At 42.0% G+C, this 22,829-nt stretch overlaps 1 long non-coding RNA gene across 1 annotated transcript in view; it reads left to right on the top strand.

Annotated features, from left to right (window-relative positions):
* The window catches only part of LOC309861323, a 40,398-nt gene extending 21,004 nt beyond the window's left edge, over positions 1-19,394 (top strand). The window contains exon 2 of the long non-coding RNA XR_014309870.1: positions 19,244-19,394. This is a non-coding gene — a long non-coding RNA (uncharacterized lncRNA). The remainder of the gene's footprint in view (positions 1-19,243) is intronic.
* Positions 19,395-22,829: the final 3,435 nt, after the last annotated feature.

Here is a 22,829-nt window from a genome sequence, read left to right as displayed (position 1 = left end):
AAAAATATACACTAGCCAAATCAGAGGAGAGCCAAAAGTGGGGGGAGAGAAAAGGGGAAAACAGAAAAAAACACCATATATATATATATGTGTGTGTGTGTGTGTGTGTGTGTGTGTATTACACTGGTGAATAGAGCAGAGCCACATACTTGATTTTGGTGTATTTTGATCTGTTAGAAGAAACTACCTCCAAAAATTTTAAAGAAAGTAAAACTTATAAATTTACAAAAATAAGGGTAAGCATGATAAAGGGATGGAATATGAGTGTAAAGATAAAAATTTAAAAAGATTCCAAGAAAGGAATTGATAAGAAAAAAGAAAAGAGGAAAGACTGTGATCAGACTGGAGACTAGAACAAAGCCATGTGCTAGATTTAGGGTATATTTTGATCTATTAAAAGAAACTGTTTCCCAAAGTTTTAAGGAAAGAAAAAACCTATATGTATACAAGAAGTAAGTTTAAATAAAAATGAAAGGATAAAATATGACTTTAAAATGAAAATTTAAAAAGGTATTTAAAAAGGTATTGATGAGATAAAATAGTTAAAAATGTTAAAATAGGAAAGAAGAAAAGTTTTAAAAATAGAAAAAGAAAAAAATAAAATTAAAAAAATTTAACTTTGAAAGACTAAAGAATCATGGGGAAAAAGCCATGAATTCTACATGTTGCTTTCCCATATCTCTGGAGTTCTGCAGTTCTCATTGATTAATGAACTTGGTTTTGGCTGGATGATCTTGCTAATCTTCTTAGGAAGGGACCTGTTACCAGTGTCTTTGCCTGAGGCACAATTGCACCACCCTTGCCAGGGGCCAGGCTAAGTAATCTGCTCAGGTTCACTCTCGGGAGCTTTTGTTCCCTGAACACTTTCTGTAGAGCTCTGGAGGATGGGAATGAAAATGGCAGCTGCCCAGTCTCCGGCCCCCACTCCTCAGTGTGCCCTCGGAGAAGAGCAGTCAATCCCTCCCATTTCCCTGGTCTCCAACCACACTCTGAGCTCACCCAGCCTGTGACCGAGCATTTCTGTCTCTGGCACATGGCCCCATTCAGAGTCTCCAAACCCTGTAGATTCCTGCAGCGCACTCTTGCACCGCTCCTCCTGGGTGAAGGTGGGTCTCCCCGGATCTACCACTTGTGCATCCCCTGCTCAAACAGTAGTGACCCAACTGTGCCTAGGATCACAGTTCAAGGTAACCTCGAGCTGAGAGCTCACACCTCAGCTCCATCTCTGTAGCTGGCTTCCCCAGCTGGGATACCTGGGAGCTCTACCACACTCAGGCACCCTGGTCTCTTTGTGATCCTGCGGGTCCTGAGACCACAGTGTCCCCACGAGGGCTCCACCCCACGCTTAGCCTCTGGGGTGATGCCCCTCAGTGGGGTGGACTTCTAAAAGTTCTGATTTTGTGCTCCACTGCTCTACTGCTTGCAGGGAGCTAGCTCCTCCCCCTGCAGTGTATCAGCCCGTATGTTGTCTCAGATTCACTTCTCCCCATGTCATGGCTTCCCGAAAGTGATCAATTTTCTGTTCTAGAATTGCTGTCTTCTTCTCTTCAATCTCCTGTTGAGTTTGTAGGTGTTCAGAATGGTTTGATAACTATCTAGCTGAACTCTTGGGACCCAAGGATATTTAGGTCTCCTATTCCTTCGCTATCTTGCTCTGGATCCAAGCTCTCTTCTTTATCTGTAACATGGTTATGTGTGATGGACTGAATATCTATGTCCCCCCAAAATGTGTGTATGGTGAAATCTTAACCCCCAATGTGATTGCATTAGGAAGTGGGATCCTTCGGAGGCTGGAGGCCTCATGAATGGGATGGTGTTCTCATAAAGAAGACCCTAGAGGATTCCCTTATGCCAGTGAGAGCCCAGAGGGAAACCTGCCATCTATGCAGTGAGGCAGTGGGCTCTCACCAGGTGCTGGATCTGCCACCAGCTTGCTCTTGGACTTCCCAGCTTCCAGAACTGTGAGAAATAAATGTTTGTTGTTTAAGCCCCTTGGTCTATGGTATTTTGTTACAACAACGCACATGGGCAACTGAGATGCTATGATAATATTAGCATCACAAGGGAACCCTCAGAATAGATCTGAAGTGGTGCCTGATGCCGAAGAAGTGTTGGTCGAATATCGACCAGTCGAATGAATATATATAGAAAGCCCTGTTCCCTAAGCAACTAAGAACAATTGTTCTTGTCAATTAACTCTTCATTTTGGCATTCTCTCATTGACTCTTCTGGGTTCCTTAGTGAGGAGCAGGGTTTGAGGACAGAAATGTGACTCTGTCTGGAGGAATAAGCTGTTATTAACTGAGTGTTGACTGTGAGCCTGGGGCTGTCTCACCAGAACCCCAGGAGATAGCACCCCTTAAGGGCCCAGTTTTATAGGGGGGAATAGTAGTGCCCAAAGTCATGGGGGCTAAAACCCAGAACTTGGACTGGGATCTAGATCAGACTGCAAAGCTTAATCATTATTCTACAGTCTGGTGTGTTGAGAGAGGAGAGGGATCTCCTTATCACTGGTCAGTGACACTTCTTAGTCTTCACTTGGTTCCCCAGCCACCCCGTACTTGCTTTCTCAGTCTGAGGGCACCCATTTGCTAAGGGCATGGTGGGATCAAATGGCTGTTTAGATCTTTCTACAAGTCCAAGCTCCATATTCTATCCCATAATGGTCGTTTTGACAGCCAGGAAGGTACCTCTTCTTCTCCTCTTTCTCTTCCAAAATTAATTAATGAGAAAAAGAGAGAGAGAGAGAGAGTGCACGAGTAGGGCAGTAGAGGGATGAGGGGAGTGGGAGAGAGTGAATCCCAAGCAGAATCTGTGCCGAGCACAGAGCCTGATGTGAGGCTCAATCTCATGACCCTGAGATCATGACCTGAGGCAGGTCAAGAGTCAATTGCTCAACCAACTCAGCCACCCCGGTGACCTCTTCCAAAATTTAAACACAAAGAGATAAACATCTTGAGTAAAAGCTCTGCTTTGTGGCTCCTGTTCATCTTCCCATGTTTTCACTTGACCTCTGCATGATGCTTTTCAACCCTAGAGATGCTTTTAAAAAATCTGGGGAGCTTTTAAAAAGGGCAGATCCTGAGCACCACCCCCCCAGTCAGAATCTTAGGATGAGGCAAGGGTGGTGGTCTTTATTTTTAAATATATTCGGGAAATTCTAAGGTGAGAAAAGACCAAAAACAACCAACATACAGGATAGGACAGGGTTGAATGCAAGACCAAGGATTGAGGCAAAAATCCAGAAAAAAAAAATTGAATTCCTTTTCCATTCCCAAGCACTCAGTCCAAAGGATAGACCACACCTATCAGAATCTGGAGTGGGTAACTAAGTTGACTATGTCCCTTGAATGGTCCTAACTGATGGGCATGGCTGTCATATCATATCTCCATCCTGGTGCCTTTTTGTTGAGAATCAATAGTTTGAGGAAACTAAGACAGATTCAAGTGATTTGGGGTATCTTGTACTAGATGCAAAGGAGAGTTGTAGGGGGGAAGGGGGATGAAAAGGGGTTGCTTTTCTGGTGGTGATAACCAGCACGTGGTCTTGCAGGAGGAGAGGAGAAGGGAGAAACAGGCCCAGATGTTTCCACTGCCTCTCTGTTAACTCCATCCTGGGCTTGGGGCGCAGTCCCAGATTCCAGCCGGAATGAAGTGTTGGCTGATCTAATTCAGGCAATCTTAGTGGGATGCACAGAGAGCACGTGTGGTCAACAAGGCTACTGAGCTATGAATTCATCCTGGGACAGCCATTTCGGGCTGCTGACCTTTGGAGACTACTGACATGCAGACTGAAATTTAGAAAATATACCTTAATTTTATTTGAAAAAACTTTAGGGTCTCCCAAATATCTTTTTTTAGCTGTCTTTTTGTGTAATATGTCCTTTTGGGAGAAGAGTTATTGTGGCGCAGTTAAATGCTTTCATTAACCTTCCTCCTCATGTGGAGATAACAAGTAAAAAGTACAACTTCTTGCAGAATAGGAACCCGAATATATCTGGAGAAATAAACTGGTGTGGTTGTTGTCTGTATTGAGAACGGACTACAGTCGGCACTTAGACTGGCTGGTGGGGAGCGTCAGTCATTGAATCAGTGGCAAATGTCCATTCCTTCCAGCCATGAAGCTTTTAGAGCATTTCAGATAAACCAGTTTACTAAATGCCAAGACAACTCCTGTGCCAAAGTTTCTTTTGGGCCTCTGTCCAGGCGGGTATCTAGAAGCACGGTCTATGCGAATGATGAGTAGGCAGACTGGGGCTTCTTCCATTATTGTTCACCCAAGAGACTACTCTGTCCCCCACTCCCCATCTTTGGGAGTTTCTGATGTCTAAGGGTAAAGATTTAATAAACGAAGGTATCAGGCCTCAGTGCACATATTCCCCTCACTTCTCTGACCTCGCTTTCACTGGGGGTGGGCTGGCCAGGCCAGAAGCCAGATGAGGGATGAGTGGGAGGTGTGCCCTCATACCCTGCCAGTCCTCCTGAGGTTCCAGGAATCTTCTATCTCAAATATCTTGCCAGATTCTAAAGCTCTTTGCAGACAAAGGAATCTATATACTCTAAGTAGCATTGAATTTCAGAATCCAACAAATGCAGGATCTATTACAGCCCAATAAACTAGAACAACATGTGCATAAAATGAAAGGTACCCATGAAAACTTACTTCACCAGCACAGTTGTTGGGGTTTTGTCCTAGTTAGTTTTGTGATTTAAAACATTGTAAAATATACAAGCAGTACGTGAAACGGTGTACATACAACTTAAACAAAAATGAACATCTATGTTGAGAAATGAAGAAGCACCAGTACCCCAGAAATGTCCTGTGTGCTCCAATCAGATCACGTCTCCTTCCCCCCTTCTCACCCCTCATAATGACTGCCTGAATTTTGCGTTAATCACACCCTTGTTTTTTATTGTGGGGATACGCGTGTGTGTGTGTGTGTGTGTGTGTGTGTTTGTGCTTGCGTGTGTGTAACCATAATGTGAATGTATCAATAAATAGCATTTTAATTTTTGCCTACTTTTGAACTTTATATGAACAATTTGTTTCTTTGGACCCACATTGTTTTTGAAATTCAGCCACATTGATGCATGTAACTCGGTCCATTCATTTTCACCATGTAAGACGCCAGGGTGTAGTAAACTAATGACGATGACATTTAATAGCTGTACTGTTGATGGATGCTTGTATTGTTTCCTGTATGAAGAACACTGCCAAAAACATTTGTGAACATGGTTCCTGATGAACATGTGTCAAGTTAGATTTTGACAACTTTTTTTTTCTTTCTTTCTTTCTTTTTCCAGACTCCTTTCATTGAGGAATCATCAGGAAATGGGAAAAATTCTCAAGATTGGAGCTTACCAGCCTTTTCCCTTTTTTTAAAACATGGGAAGAGTTGGAATCTAGGGGCCATTGAAACAATGAGCATGATGAGGAATTTTGGCAAAATTCTAAAAAGAAAATTAGGTGTGATTTGTTCTTAGGAGTGCTTAAAAAGTGAGGTCACTAAAAATAAGCCATGACAAATTATTTTAATCAATCCCTTTGGAAGGGTCACCCTACCGGTCGATCTAGGAAATGCTTTATTTACCTTCTTTTCCTTAGATTATCCTAGGAGTCTCTGAATAAAGTCCCCATTATAGGTCTATTTCGAGTGGCTTCTATTTTTATGTTTGTTTCCATGCCAATTTCTCTAGCCCACAAGCTCTACTGGTCTGGGAACCTATCTTAATCATCTAACAAAGTGTTTGACTATAAGCTAGTCCTCCCCGGAGGTTTATTGGATGGATTCTTTCCTTGAAGACAAGACTAGGAGCAGTATAGGCAGGAGATTATTGATTAACAGATAAATATCTGTTTAGAAACCTCTCTTTCAATATTTTTTGAGGGTTCAGATGAGTTTCTTTTATATGACAGCTCCATTGAGAAGTAATTCATATACCACACAATTGACCCACTTAATTTGTACAAGTCAGTGTTCTCTTGTATGTACAAGAAATCACCACAATCAATCTTAGAACATTTTCATTACTCTAAAAAAAACCTCTATACCTATCAGCAGTCACTTCCCATATCTTCCCAACCTCCGCAGGCCTAGGCATCCACTAACCAACTTACAGTCTTTACAGATTTGTCTATTCTGAATATTTCATATAAATGGAATCATATCATATATGCTCTTGTGTGATTGGTTTATTCCACTTAGCAGAATATTTTTATGTTTTGTTGGTGTTGTGGCATGTGTCAGTATTGTGTTCCTTTTTATTGCCAAATAATATTCCATCCTATGGGTATAACACATTTTACTTACCCATTTATCAGTTGATAGACATTTGTGTTATTTCTACATTTTGGCTATTTCGAATAACACTGGTGTGAATATTTGTGTACATGTTTTTGTGGACACATGTTTTCATTTCTTTCTGAAACATTTTCCTTTTATTTCATTTCTCTTGAGTATATACCTACAAGTGAGATTGCAGGGTCTACTGTAACTCTAACTTTTTGAGGAACCTGTCTTGGTCAATATTTTAAGAAGCAATTTAGGTGAAGACAAAATGTATAATGACCAAATTTATGAATGGCATAAATCTGTAAGAATTAATGCTCTGGGTGTTGCTCTTCAATATGGTAGCCATCAGCCAAATGCAGCCATTGAGAACTTAAAATGTGGTTAGTCTGAATTAAGATGAGTTATAATTGTAAAAATATACACAGGGATTTCAAAGACCAATGTATAAAAAAAGAAGGTAAATTGTCTCATAGATTGTCTCAAAAATAATTAGTTTACTGATCACATGTCGAAGTGCTAGTATTTTGGATACATTGGAGTAAGTAAAATTAATTTCACCTGCTTCTCTTTACTTTTTCAGCATGGCTACAAAAAATTTGAAATTAATGTGTGTGTTTCACGTTCTGTTTTTTTTGTTTGTTTGTTTGTTTGTTTTTATTACTTTTTTTTATTGTTTTAAATTTTAAGTCCAGTGTAACATAACATACAATGTTATGTTAGTTTCAGGCATACGATAGTGATTAAACATTTCTGTACATTGCTCAGTGCTCATCATGATACCCGTACTCTTTATTCCCCATCACCTGTTTCCCCCATTCCTCCACCCCCCTCCCATCTGGTAACCATCAGCTTGTTCTCTACAGTTAAGAGCCTGTTTCTTGGTTTGACTCACATTTTATTTTTATTGGGCATCACTACACTATTCTCTTCATATCTATTTCCTCCTTTAAACATTAGATGAATACTAACCTGGTGGGGTTTGGAATCAGACCAATCTGGATTCAAAACCAGATTCTTCTTAGCTATAAAGCTGTGGGCAAGTTAGTAACATTTCTAAGTTTCAATTCTCTTAACGGTAAAGTTTTTATTTTTAAATTTTTAAAGATTTTTTTAAAATTTATTAGAGAGTGATCGAGAGAGACAGAGAAAGAAGGAGCAGGGTGAGGGGCAGGAGGAAAGGGAGAAGCAGGCTCCCCGCTGAGCAGGGAGCCCGATGAGGTGGGACTTCATCCCAGGATTTTAGGATCATGACCTGAACCTGAGCTGAAGCCAGATACTTAACCAACTGAGTCACCCAGAAGTCCCAACTTTACATTTTTCAAAAAATAATACAAATTTACTTAATTTTATCGGAACTTTATGAAGATTCAATAACGAAAGTTACATAAAGAACTTAGCTGAATGCAGGCATCGAGAAAGAGCTACATAAATGTTAGTTCTTTTCGCTGTCTTCCTCATTGACATTCTGTGAAGTGATAGGTAATTAACCAGATGATTGATAGGTCTGAGTTGTGACATGTGCCCCCTCCTGTGACTTACAGTGTATTTATTTTAATAAAGGTACTTCGAGATATTATGCTTAATAAAATGTTTCAGGTAGGCTGGATGTCATAAAGAATATGAAAACCACTTTCATCTCTTCTGTGATTTTAGAATTTAACTTCGCTTGTTTGCAGTACAATAGATGCCAAGTCTTAAAATAATTTGGGGCTGCTTGAACTTTACTCAACACTAAGGATATGTTGAGATTGTTTGCATGTGGTTCAGGATGTCATTCGAACCATCCAGAACTCATTCAATATGGAAAACTGAGTGAGATCTTCTCAAGGGAACTTATTCTCTCTCCAGAGGTCAATGGAATTTCCTGTTTCTGTTTGGACTCAAAATATCACATGGAGTTCTGCTTTCTCTGAAGGCTTTGGATCCTGGCTTGACCCAGTCACAGTTTAATTTAAGTGAAAAACACACACATCACAGACTCACCACCTCCCCCAGTTCTGAGGCATGCCTGGTGGACCAGAGGTTGACTTCTCCGATCAACAGGGACCACAGATGGTACTCCCTTCACTTTGCTGAGGAGAGTTCCTTCCTTCTCCAGAATTGTCGACTACCCACAATTGTTTTTCTACCTTTTTGCAGTTTTGGAAGGAGATTGAGCACAAAATGGCTAGAAAGGAATTGGTAATAACCTTTGCTTATTCGAAGGAAAAATTTGCTTTTAAAAAACTAAAGTTTCCAATAATCAAATAAAACTTCATGATGTACTGAAGGTTGAAGGCAGCTCTTCCCTTGTTTATATATAAGAGGATAGATACAGATAATTACACTCTCATTGCTTGGACATTTATTTTTTTGTTTTCTATATTCTCCCCCCCCCCCCCCAGTGATCTGTTTCTAGAATGTTCCTATATGGTATGCAGTTAAAAAAAATTTCAAAGCTGCCTCTCCACTTTTTGGGGAAGGGTAGAGAGCTCCATCTCGGGTAATGGAGCAGGCATACTCTACAGGCCCTCTTGACCATCTTGCTCCCATTTGCTTGATTAGGGCCTAAGCATCTTTCAGCCATGTGTTGAACTTGGCACCCTGAGATTCCTGCTAAAAGTTGCAATTCCTTCAACATCCTGCTGCACTCTCTGGGAGAAGTTTCTAAAGACTTCCAGCTGTCACTGAGAATGACGAAGGACCCTTTCCTGACAGGATTGCTTTGATTGTCCTGCCTCTAAACAATGGATAAGAAAACATCAACTGCCATTTCTAGGGCAGTAGAATATTGGAAATATTTGGGTCCTCTTCCTCAAGGATGGGAGAAGCCATGGCCACATGCTGATAAAATTCCTCTGTTGCTCAGGGTGTCCACAGAGATTATTTGATTCCTCAGGAAGTCAAGTCGAAGTGTGAAGCAGTGTTGATTTATCAGGATCAATTGAAAGCTCCTTGTAGCTTCTAGTCTGTCAAGTCTTTCTCAACTTCCTGTTTCTACCACTTTATTTTTTAAAGATTTTTATTTACTTATTTGACAGACAGAGATCACAGGTAGGCAGGGCGGGGGGGTGGGGGGGGAAGCAGGCTCCCTGCTGAGCAGAGAGCCCAATGCGGGGCTCCATCCCAGGACCCTGGGATCATGATCTGAGCCGAAGGCAGAGGCTTTGACCCATTGAGCCACCCAGGCGCCCCATCCATTTCTATCATTTACAGAAAAGTATTCGTTTGCTCTGTCTTTGAACCTACTTCATGTTGTTCCCTTAAGCAGGGAAGAGGTCACCAAGAAGAAGCCAAAGAATTGCTTGTGTTTCTTCTTCCTCCAACCCATTTAGAATTTTGATGACCCTTCATCTTCAGAAAAACAAGGCAGATGACTAGCTATGGGTCATTCTAAATGATACCAAGTCCTGCCCAGAGATGGGAGCCAGGCACACCTACTTGATTTTCTAAAATGAGAATGTTTGATGATGAGCAGATAGCAACTCAGGTAGAGATGGCAATAGGTAAGTTTGCTCTTCAGGGATCATTATTTTTCCTCACTCCTGGCAATACTGACTTGAAACCAAAAAATTATTCAGTGAACTTGAAATCACTTCAGTCGATCACATAGTTCTCATCAGAATAAGAAGGAGTGGATTTAGAGAATAACTCATTCATACTCCACATTTTGATTTTTTTATATTTTCCAGTTTTTTGGAAGTATTATTTAATTTTAATTCCAGTATAGTTAACATTTTTTTGAAGTATTAAAAAAATTTATTTTGATTTTTTCCCCAGTTTTCATCCAAAATAATGCAGAGAAAAGAGTAATCTCTTTACATTCGATAATCCCAATGTCATTTAACCAAGTGGTTAACGATTCAGCATTAAAAAACTCATGTCAAAAAAACTTAAAAAACAAAACAAAGGGACGCCTGGTGGCTCAGTTGGTTGGACGCCTGCCTTCGGCTCGGGTCATGATCCTGGAGTCCCGGGATCGAGTCCCACATCAGGCTCCCAGCTCCATGGGGAGTCTGCTTCTCTCTCTGACCTTCTCCTCGCTCATGCTCTCTCTCACTGTCTCTCTCTCAAGTAAATTAAAAAAAAAAAAAACCAAAAACAAAAACAAAACAAAAAAATTGTTCTGGGAGACTTTAATATCTCTCTTTCAGAGGTATTTAGACCAAACATAAAAATCAGGAGGAAGAGAGTTTGAAAAAAAAAAAAAATGTAATGAATACCCTCAATATGATAGAGATATGTATAGGACTTTATATCCTACAGAAAATGTGTGTTGTTTTATGACTCTGGGGACTTTCAGCACTCAATCCCATCAGTGACCACAAAGAGAACGTGAATAAATTCCAGAAAGGGGAAGTTTTGGAGGCCATATTCTTTGCTTCTAATCCAATCAGCCTGGAAACCTCATATAAAGATACTGAATTAAAGAAAGCTTTACCTAACCTAGTGGGACCTGTTCGATGTCAGATGTTATCGGCGGCCGTAATAAGCAGTATAGAGCTCCTACAGTAACTGAGAACTTGGGAATACAGGCCCAGCCAATGGTACTAGGTAATTGGGAGACAAGGATTTTATTGAGGGAGAGTATGTGGGTCAGCCTTTAATCCTCTGAAATGTTCCCACAGGTTCAGAAAATCTTGGTAAGGAATGAACTCCCGGATCCAAACAGCTGACAAGCAGGAATGAACTTTAAATGTTATTTCTTTTTCTTCCCTGCATTGAGGAAATGAGGACCCCTTTAACAATGAAGGTTTTGCTAAGGGTCATGATAAGATCTTTCTTCCGCGTCTGGAGCTGGACTCGGAGGCTCTAGACTCTTAATCAGCAGAAAGAGGAAACCAAGGTTTCCTTCCCGGATCTTCCTGGCCTCTTTAGAGCGCAGAGCCACTTTGTGCAGAGTTTTCTGGATGCTGCCAGCTCAAGATCCGTTTTTATGTTGAATTCCCCCTTGGCATGAGACCAAACAAAGGGCTGTGTTCCCTTTTCAGTGTGTGGTTCCTTAAAAGAAATTCTTTTCTATCTCCTACAGGTAAAGCGGCTTAAGTTACGTTGAATCAGCCTGTTCTGTCAATATCACGGTTATTGGCATTGAATGAAAAAATATATTTCATGAAGTAACCTGTGTGGGTTGGGTTGGGATGGGGCAGAAGTTGCTTTGATGAAGGAAATCTTTTAAATTTAGGTAAAGAATTCCCTGGTTTATCCCTGCCTGTGACAAAAAGAAAACTTTATTTTGGGCATTCAGTAACACTCACAAGATGTGGGAGGGGTCCAGAGTGCTGAGACAGCCTCTCTCTATGATTTGGATGTGGAAACAAGTCCTCTGAACTCTTTCCCCATTTTTTAAAATCCTTTTTTGTAAAACGGGATCAGTTAAGAAAGTGAACGTGGGTCCGCCGTGGCTGAACGTGAGTCATCGGCTTGTAAAGCCGCATGTTTCTAGAAGATGCCACATTGCAAAAGACTTCTAATAATATGCTCTGAATGAGCTAGAAAGAATTTTAACTTCATTCTGAAGTAAAGTGGTTACCTCAGAAGAATGGGGGGTGGGGGGAGCAATCCACAAGCCCGCAAACTCTTGTTTGCATCTTGTAGGCTCGAACACATGGAGTTCTGTTGCAACAATGGTCTTCACAGAACCAGCTTGTTTCGTTAAAACAAGCTTAAATTGAATAATTACTACCTTATGAGGCCCTCAGATATTTCCAACGGAGTCCTCTTTCTCGTTCTCTTTCAGCTTCCTCTTTCTGACAGCTCTCCCATAAGGGGTGTCCTTTTTGGAGGGTGGTTTTTCTGGGAGAGGAGGCAATAGGGCGGGATGGTGTCCTTGAGCGCTCGTGACCCCAAGCCTGTCTTACGGAGTCTGCTCCTCCTCCTCTGCTCAGGCCAGGCCCTCCTGTTCCAAGGACCAAAGCCCCCAGAAAGCAGCATCAGAGCAGAGGACAGTTGCACCCCTGCTGCCATTTTCCGGTGCAGCCTGAGGTCACACAAAAGGAGAGCCGCTCCTTCCTCCACCTCCTGTAGCACAAGGGGGAGCAGGCTTTATTTATGGGCTTCTTGGGAAGAAATCTGGTTTGAAGTTTGTAAAGCCAGCTGCTAGGAAATAAAATATGCCCTCAAGCCAAAGAGGTATTTACCCCCCCCCCCCCGTGTTTGCTTAGAATTTGGAAGGAACACTAGTACTTATTGTCTAATGTGTAGGGCGGAAGCAAGAAGAGATGCATGCATATACATGAAAGTTTTCGAACGTCTTGAAAGGAAGTTATTCTTACCCTGAAAAGAACAAAAAATGCCAGGATTCAGCAAACATTAACTGTTCAAATACGTGATTTCATCGTTTGGTTAATCTAACAAAATTTAGAGCAAAAGGTATTCCCATAAAAGGAAACAAAAGGGTAAGAGCATTTATTGAGATGCGCACTGATGTCGGGGCGGCCTTCTCTTGCCTGGCGCCCTGATGTGTATTATGCGTCCGCGGGGACAGGGCAGCTTGGAGCCACACACGCGCAGGGTGACTGCTCACAGGTGGCCTCGTGAGCTCTCCGACCTGGAGCCCCGTGCAAGTCAGTAAGCGCACAAGCTTGTGTCCCTCGCGTGGGCTCCCCTGATGCGGACCAGAAGATCCAGCACGGAGGATGGATGAGCAAAGCCTGTCCTAGAGTCCTCAGGCCACGGCACTCGGCAGGATCTTCCGATGCGCCCATGATGAAAGCAAACGGGTGACAACGCTGTTGAGCCGTCCGGACTCTGGCTCTGCGCGGCGGCCGAGATGGTGAAACCCCCGTACTCAGGAGCAGTTACGGTTTTCCTTCCGGCCACTCGGAGGGGCTTTCCTCGAACTGTTAGGTTCAGTGTCACCAAATCCTTACCACGTGGGTAACGTTCAAGCTGTAGGGTCTTGGGGGGGGGGGGGAGGGGACAGTCGGGGGAGGGACCTGCCCTGCTGGGCGGGGAGGATCCCCCAGTCCGCGGTGAGTCCGTCCAATCAAAGCGCCAGGGAAGGAACTTTCTCTTGTCGCCCCCGGAGCAGGTCCAGAGAAGGTGCCGTTGGAGACACGCAGAGCTAAATCGTGAGAAGTCCCTTCCCCACCTACCAGTCGAGGCAGTGTGCAAGAAAGACCTGGTTTTTGTCTTTTTTTTTTTTTTTTTTTTTCTGGAGTTTCCCACCATACTGATCCCCTCAGCTTGTACTAACTTTATGGGGGACTTAGATGTTACCTCTTGATTGTCTGGGTTTTTTTGTTTGTTTGTTTGTTTGTTTGTTTTTCTAAGGTTTTTAAAGAGGATTTCTCAGGAGTACGTGGAGAAAGAAGTTTCTTAAGGCTTTTGAGTAAGACCACCAGGCAACTGTGAGCCAGGGCGGAGCGTGGATCCACAGTGGTTCCCGAACCTGGTTGCATTTCACGGTTACTCCGAGGGGCGTCTGGGTGGCTCAGTCGGTTGAGCCTCTGCCTTTGGCTCAGGTCATGATTTCAGGGTCGAGGGATCGAGCCCCGCATCCGGCTCCTTACTCAGTAGGGAGCCTGCTTCTTCCCTCTCCTATTAACCCTCCCTTGTTCGTGCTCTTTCTCTCTCTGTTTCAAGTAAATAAAAAAAAAAATAATAATAATAAGAGTTATTCCAAGAGCTTGTTAAACGATACTGATGGGATGCTGCAGGACTTAAAGGGAGTGTACTGATGTTTGTCATTTCCTCTGAAATGTGGCAAAAGATAAACACGATGGGTCAGCTTGTGACAGATACAGAAAGATGTTAACTCTAGAAGCTAGGTTTTGGGTGTGCAAGTGTCCACTATGAAATTCTTTTATTTGGCATGTTTGGACCTTTCAAGGGTAAAATGTTGGGGGGGGGGGGGAAGAAATACTAGAAAATGTATACTATTTGCATGAGAGGAGAAATGCTGGAATGCAGAGTAGAATGAGAGCAGTTGAAGGATGAATTAGCAAATTGCACAGTTAGATTCAGAAACTGTCCCCGAAAGGGGAAAAGAACCCCAAATAAGAAAGGTGAAAGAATAAGAAAACATAAAATGATGAGGTATACGGGATGGTAGTTAAGTATGAGCAATCCCAGCAAGATGATAAATGAAAATCAAGAAAAAGATACATTTGAAAAAATAAAGAGGGGGATTAAAAAAACACAGATGGAAACACCACCACAGAGGCGGATGCTGGTTTTACTCCGTCCACCTTCCCTTGTCGGGGAGATCCGAGTTTCTAAATGAATCCCAGCTCTGGCGTGTTCCATGCACCCTCTGTCCTTTGCTGTGAATTCAGCCTTGAGAGGTGCTGGCAGAGAAGAGAGAGGGAGTCTTGGAGACCAAGACGCTTTAAAAACAAACAGGTATGGGAGTGCAACAATGATCAAAATGAAGTCAATGCCGCTTCTTCAAAAAACATTTTCTTTTAAAATGTATTTATTGGACCGAGAGACAGAGAGAAAACACAAGCAGCCCAAGCTACAGGCCGAGGGAAGAGGGAGAAGCAGGCAGACACCTAACCACTGAGCCACCCCAGCACCCCGTGAATGCCGCTTTTTTAATGACAGACTGGGCTTTCTTTTTGTTCTGAAAGATTGCCTTATTTTGGTTGGTAATTTCTTGATTGCAATGACAGCAGAAAAACAAATATTAAAAAAAGTACACTCTTTCTTGGCCAGATTCTTGTGCTATTGGAGGTCAATGGAATTGAACTTCATGTATTTATAGCTCAATTAATATTCTGGGGGCCTCAAATAAAAACCTTCGTGCATGAAAATGAAAGGCATGCTAGTTATTTAAAATTAGCTTTATTGTTTTTGTTAAAGTGATAGACTTGTATTATAAAAATTCAAGCCATATAGAAAGCTTAAAGAAGAAGGTTAAAAAAAGAAACCCTCAAAATTCTAAATGCTATCACCAGGAATGAAATCATTATTAACATTTTATGGGGCATCTGGTGGCTCAGTCGGTTAAGTGTCTGCCTTTGGCTCAAATCATGATCCGAGGGTCCTGGGATGAAGCCTGGCACTGGGCTCCCTGCTCAGTGGAGAGTTTGCTTCTCCCTCGCCCTCTGTGCCTCCCCACTGCTTGTGTTCTCTTTTTCTCTCAAATGAATAAATAAAATCATTATCAACATTTTATTGTATTTTTTTAAAATATTTTATTTATTTATTTGACAGACAGAGATCACGGGTAAGCAGAGAGGCAGGCAGGGAGAGAGGGGAATCAGGTTCCCTGCTGAGCAGAGAGCCCGATGCGGGGCTCAATCCTAGGACCATGAGATCGTGACCTGAGCCGAAGGCAGAGGCTTAACCCACTGAGCCACTCAGGCACCCCCATTATCAACATTTTAAATACTTCTATGTCTACACAGCCAAAAGGATGGAAGTACAAGATTTATTTACAACATGGGGATCAAATTCTCTATACTGTATTTGTAAAAACCAATTTGTTTTTAAATTTAATAGAAAAATACTGAATTTTAACTGAATTTCTAAACTTTGGATACTAGTGCTTTTAAAAGTTTGCAAAGGAGATTAAAAAATAAGTTTACAGGGACACCTGGGTGGCTCAGTTGGTTAAGCAGCTGCCTTCGGCTCAGGTCATGATCCCAGCGTCCCGGGATCGAGTCCCGCATTGGGCTCCTTGCTTTGCAGGGAGCCTGCTTCTCCCTCTGCCTCTGCCTTCCACTCTGTCTGCCTGTGCTCACTTTCGCTCGCGCTCTCTCTCTGACAAATAAATAAAATCTTTAAAAAAAAAAAAAAAGTTTACAGGTGATGAAACTATATTCCAACCCATATTATTTTATATATTTTTCCCTCCTGCTGTGAACAGTGAGGATATTAGTGAGCATGTACTCCTTCTCTTGTTTTTCATCTGTTTACCACCCCCTTGGTTCCTCCCCCCTTTTTAAAAAACATTGTCAGGACTCATAATGTTTACATTCTGTTTCAAAATATAATCCTGCTTTCACTTCAGTTTAACTTATACTCTTACCTTGATAATCATGATGATCCTGATAAATATGGCTTATAGTTATTCAGTGTTATGAAGGGCCAAGCATTATGCTAATACTTTTTTTGTAGTAGTTCATTTCATTCTCATAATGACTTTCATATGGATGAGAAAACTGAGACACAGAGAGGTTTAGTAACTTGGTCGAGGTCACACAGTGAGTGAGAGTCTGACTCTTAGGTCTGGTTGTATTGCTACACTAGCTGTACTGAGATATTCGAGTAGTTTTTTTGGACAAAATTATGTGGATGCTCTAGTTCCTGAGTTCCTGATGTCTAAGGGTATATGTCACTTTTATACCTCAAGGACAGTTTGGCTGGGCATAAAATTCGAGAGTCACACTCTCTTGTGTACCTTTGTAAACAGGATCCCCTGGCTTCTGGTATTGACCATTGTTGGGAAGAAGTATGAGGCTAAAGTGATTTTTTTTCTAACGGTTGTATTGCTACACTAGCTGTACTGAGATATTCGAGTAGTCTTTTTGGACAAAATTATGTGGCTGCTCTATTTCCTGAGTTCCTGATGTCTAAAGGTATATGTCACTTTTATACCTCAAGGACAGTTTGGCTGGGCATAAAATTCGAGAGTCACACTCTCTTGCGTACCTTTGTAAACAGGATCCCCTGGCTTCTGGTATTGACCATTGTTAGGAAGAAGTCTGAGGCTAAAGTGATTTTTTTTTTTCTTTTGGAAGTAACTTATTTTTCAGCCTAAGTGTCTGAGGCATTATTTCTTTACTCTTGAAAGAAAGAGTAAAGAAATTTTTACTCCATAAATTTTCCATGATGAGACAGAGTATAAATAGGTCTGTATAAATTTATACAGAAACAATATGTGCCCTCTCCCTCTGCAGGGTTAAGGTTTTATTTGAGAAGTCATATTGTTTTCTGTTCCACTTGTGTATATTTTTAAGGACATCAATTACGCATATATCAGAAATCTTTTTCTCATTTTCGATATTTACCATGTTCTCTCTAATTATTTACGTCATTGTTCTTTTCCTTTTTGTTCCATCTAATTTCTCCAAATGTTTTCCTCCAAGTCTGTGACGGTCTTAAATTTTGTTTATTCTGTCTTTGTTGCCTCTAATGTGGCTTTTAGCTTTGTAACGATTCTGTTCCCTTCTATTCCTCCATTCCCTTCACATATTGTCAGCTTGCCTTTTACCCCGTCTGCACTCATCACATTTACTTTGCCTTTTTGTAAATTTTGAAAGCTCTCTTTTCAAAGAAGTCATTGAATCTCTAGTTTGAGACTCTGGAGAATAATTTGCAAACATTCTCCCTCATTTTTGTGAATGATTCTTCTGATGTGTGTTCTCTGTTTTTCTGCCTATGTTCCTTTTTTTCTCTCTTTTCGTGGTCAACACACAAATCCTATAGCTAACAGTTTTTATGTGCATGATTCATCTTTAAATGGAGTCGTTCTATCTGCATTTGCTACAAAATGCACAGTGATAGGGCTGAAGTGCTGGGAAAGGTGTGACAGAATGACCTGGCAATCTCCAGCAGGAATTAAGATGTATCATCTGAAAAGCTGCTCATCGACCACTGAGTTCTGCACTGGAGCATTTCTCACTGCAGACCTTGATGTGCGAAGGTTGGAGTGGTTCGCGGTGCATCCTGAGTCTCACGGGTCTCATAAGTCTCACAAGTCTCATGGGTCGAGTTGTGTGTCCCTCCTCCCCCAAATTCATAGATTAAAGTTCTAACTCCCAGGACTTCAGAGTATGGCCTTATTTGGAGATATGGTCCTTACAGATGTAATTAGCTAAAAAGGAGGTCATACTGGAGAAAGGAGAACTGGTCTCCCTGTTAAAAAAACAAAAAACAAAAAAACAAAAGCATATGAAGAAACAGACACACACACACACAGGAAGAAAGACAAGTGAACCCGAAGGCAGAGAGTGGCTCATGTCATCTCCAAGTCCAGGAGAGAGACCTGGCACTGAAGCTTCCTTCACATCTCTCAGAAGGAACCAAACCTGCTGACACCTTGATCTTGGATTTCTAGCCTCCAGAATGGGGAAACGAGAACTTTTGTTGATCAGCTGCCCACCTGTGGTACTTGGCTAAGGCAACCCTAGCAACAATTTGCACATTCTGTGTCTTTTTTTGGTGACAAATCCTCCCTCTCTATCACTCCTAGTTGTTTCCCTGGGCCAGGGCACTGGACTAGATATTGAACTGGATGTGTCTGCAAAGCTGGGGTGTCCTTCAGCTCTACTTTCCCCACCCCTCTGCAACCCAAACTCTCTCTCCCTGTCTTCCCAGTGTCCCTGTGTTATGTCACTAGTCAGGCAGCTTTTTCAGGATTAAGGTCCTTCCTTCGAGAGAAACCTCTGGGGAAATTATGTCAACTCTTACATGCTCTCTACTGCCAATAAATTTCATTTTACATTATTTTTGACAGATGTTCTTTCTTCTTTTAATTTGAGTCAGAGGCTTTTACTTTAGTTAATTTAAAATGGAGTTTCTTACCTTTTGGGTCTTTTTGTTGTTTTTGATGGATTTCGGTGAGTATGGCAGAGTGAACATAACTTTATTCTATCATCTGTAAGTAAATATTTAAAGAAGACTTACAGTGACAAACATTTCCATTTCCATTTTTCAGATAAATAAACTCAGGCAAGGAATTTAAGAGCAGAGGCTTTATGAAGAAAATGAGAGCTGGTGCCTTAGGATTCTCTGTCTTGCTAGGAGTTTAGTGTAACTCGACTGAAAACATTTGTAAATACCTTTGTTAAGCATGGGGCTGAGTGTGGGACATTTCTGTGTCTTCCCTAAAAGAAATGAGCATAGCCCTTTTATGGGGCATGAAGGCAGAAAAAAGCAATTATAATCCAGTGTGGTTGGTGCAACACCAGAGATATGGATGGACAAGTTCTGTAGAGTCTCTAGACTCCCTATGCTAGAGGAATAACTGTACCTTGATTAGCAGTCACTGAATTCAAGCTTGTATTTGTTACTTCCAGGAGCTGATTTGACTGGGGTTGACGTGGACTGCTTCCAATGTGGATGAGAGCAAAGTTCCAGAAGCAATTTCAAATTTAGTTTTATTCCAGGAGTTGACAAGCTTTTTGTAAAAGAGTCAGATAATAAATATTTTAGACTTTGTGAGTTGCACTTGGTCTTTGTCACAAAATTTCCTTCTTTTTCCTTTTTTTTTTTTTTTTTTAAATACAACCCTTTAAAAATGTAAAAGCCATCATGGCTCTTGGATCATGCAAAAATAAGAGTGGACCAAAGTTGGCCAACCCTTGTTCTATTCTAGAGTACATCTTATTTCTTTTTAAAGATTTATCAATTTATTTGAGAGAGAGAGAGAGCAGGGGGAGGAACAGAGGTAGAGAGAGAATCCTAAAGCAGACTGCCTGTTGAGTGCAGACTACCACATAGGGCTCAGTCCCAGGACTCTGAGATCAGGACCTGAGCCAAAATCAAGAGTCAGATGCCCAACTGACTGAGCCACCCAGGTGCACCTTAGAGTGGATATTAAAGTCACTCTACACTGCTCCCTAAGTCTTGGAAATGACCCTAAACTAACAGACAAGAGCTCACATAGGAATGTCATTCAAAGTTAACCAAGACTCCAAGTGTGGTAGATTGTGTTGTTGACTGCCCTTTGTGGGTGGAATGTATGTGCCCACTCCCACCATGTGGCTTGCAGGGCCTCACCCTACAGGTGAATTTCCTTCAGCATTGATGGTGGGCGTGGCTCTGTAAAATATGCACAGAAATGTGGTGTGCCTCTTCTTGGCAGAAACTGAAGGACCTTCATGTGGTTGCAGAACCACCATTAACTCCTTCTGCCATTGCTTGGGTTCCCCATTGCGTTCTCGTTCTTCCTCAAGATCAACATAATCCAGATGGGCTTGATCCCAGAATGAATGAGAGTAACAGCCAGCTTCCAGTTGGCCTGTAAAATAAGTGAGAATTAAAGCTTTGTTCTTAGAAGCCCAGAAGTCTGTTTGTTACAGTTACATTATCTGAGAAAGCTGCCTAGTACCAAAGATACTGTGTCCCACTGAAGCTATTTCAGTTTGGTCCTCCTTCCTGAGCTGAGCAGTTATGGATCAAGAGTGGAGGACATTTTAATGCGTAAAGGAACTTTGAAAAATATAATTCTCACATTTCTTATTTTATAAAATCAGTTCATTTTAGAGAAGGGGCCAGGCTTACTCTAGGTGACTCAGAGTTCTAAGCAAGAAAATTTGAGAAGTAGAGTGAGCAGGCATGCACATCAAACCAATATCACCAGCATGGCCGGTTGCCCTAGAAACCTCAAGAACACTGAGCTCATCAAAACAATAAAGGTGAACATGGCTGGTGTTTTGGAATAATACATAGCTACAAGTGAAATAACAACACTGCAACTATTTCTAAATAATGGTCTATAAAAAATAAGCATAGTTTTAATCAGTAGACCCAATAATAAAACCTGTCCACCGTGCTGAGCCTTTTGAGTTTCAGATCATTCGCTGTTTCCCAAGTGCCGTATCTTCAAATACTAAAATCTGCGTCTTTGGATCGTCCTGCCAACTCAGGCTTGTGTCCCTGCTGGGTAACGAAACATTCAGGATGAACTCTGAGTGTTGGATATTCCTTTTCAGACTGCTCTTATGCAGGGTAGACATATTTACTGATCATAATAGATGACATGTCTTGAACATGTGACATTCAGATACAATGCTGAATGCTGCGGATGACTTCTTCACTGCCCTTGCCCCGATCAGCTTTGTGAAACAAGTACCATTATTGTCTCAGGCTGGGGAATGAAGAAGCTGGAGCTCAGGGGTGTGAAATAATTGACACAGGCTACACCCTGAAGGGATGGTGGGACTGGAACTTGGATTCAGGACTGATCCTGGAGCACCCTCTGGTCTGGAGGGTACCTCCACTTCCTGTCCGGCTCTTTTTTTCTCTGCCATTGTTGAACTGCGGGACCTTGTCAAGGTCAGATGAGATCACGTCTGTGAGATCCCTTTGAAAACTGTCCTGCACTCCCAGATGTATGGTTACAAGGTTAATGCTTTCTGGAGCCCCAAATTGTCCAGGAGACATAATAAATGACCACTCTGAAGGATTCAAGTGTGGGAACCCTCTGGAGGCATGTTGTGGGGTCTCTCCCTGGTTATATGATTAAATGCTGAGGTGGTCTATCCAAGAAGATACAGGAGCTGGGGATGAAATCCCAACTGAACTATTAATCTTGCCCTCACATCTCCTCCTGGAGTGAACTCGTTAGCACAACATTTCCTATTTTCTAGGGTGAGTGTAATATGTTGGCCTGAAAACCAACCTCTCGAGACCAGTTCCTTGGACTTCCTATACCTGATTTTTTTTTTTGGATCAAACCTCTAATGTTTCAGGCTAATGTTTTAAAAATGGAAATGAATCAGAAGACAGAGGGTGCCTCTGGGATCCGAAACTGGTTTCTGTCCTCTTTTCACAGGAGAACAAATGCAGGAGAGTTGCATTTCAATCGCTGGGATGGGAACACCATGAAGGACAGAGCTAAGTCTGTGAGGAGAGTGGAGAAGCGAATGTGTCTACTGGCTCCCTGAACCCGTCTCAGAAGAGGCGCACGCTGGGCACGGGGGGACATGGGTCTCTCAAAGTGGCCTAGCATGTGGCTCTGCTCTTTCACGGCGTTGGACATCAGTGACTTTTACAGGCTCTGGAACATAACCAAGGCCTTAGTTGTGAAAAGAGGCGAGGACCAAGGACGGGAAGGCGCGCGAAAGGGGAACGGAGCGGGAGAGAAGCAAGTGAAGGAAGGACAGAAGGAGCAGGAAGCTTCGAAGGGATTTTGTAGGGGGCACCTGAGTGGCTCATTCGGGTAATCGGCCAAATGACTCCTGGTTTGGGCTCAGGTCATGACCTCAGGGTCCTGAGATCCAGCCCCGCAACAGGCTCTGCGCTCAGCGGAAGTCTGCTGGAGTCTCTCCTTCTGCCCTTGCTCTGCCCGTTCTCTCTCTTTTTCTCTTTAAAAGAAAAAAAAAAAAGTGGATTTAGAATGAGGAATGAGTTGCCTCAACCATCAGGGAGGGCAAAACCAAAAAACTAATCAGGGAAATCTGGTATTGAATCTTTACACCCAGATCCTTGGTCTTTGAATTTCCACCTTCAAGGTATGAAAACAGGTTTGTAATGAATCCTAGAAATACAAGGTCAACTTCATCTGCCATGAGAAATCACTAGAGCTCCGTGAGAGGAGACCCCAGATTTCTCTGGAACCATCTATCATTCGGAACAGAGCCAACTGTGGGCGGTTCTTCACTTCTCTTAAGAGTAACTGTCACACACACACACGCGCGCACACACACACACACACACACACACACACACATACAGTAACTATCACTAAATGCCTAATGCCTCCTCGTTTTGAAGGATAAATCTTTAAAAATATTAGGTCCTAGACTGTCTTTTAGTTTTCAAGGAATTCATATTTCGTTACTCAATTTAGAAGTTTAAAAAATGACAGACTTTTAAGTGTGATTTAACACTAGCTTCGGTACCTCCCAAATTCTTTCCTTTTCCTCATTAAAGAAATGA

This window comes from Mustela nivalis (assembly GCF_964662115.1).
Source record: "Mustela nivalis genome assembly, chromosome: 3".
Lineage (NCBI taxonomy): Eukaryota > Metazoa > Chordata > Mammalia > Carnivora > Mustelidae > Mustela > Mustela nivalis.
Note: the sequence above shows the minus strand (reverse complement) of the source record. Positions and strands in the feature narration are given on the sequence as shown.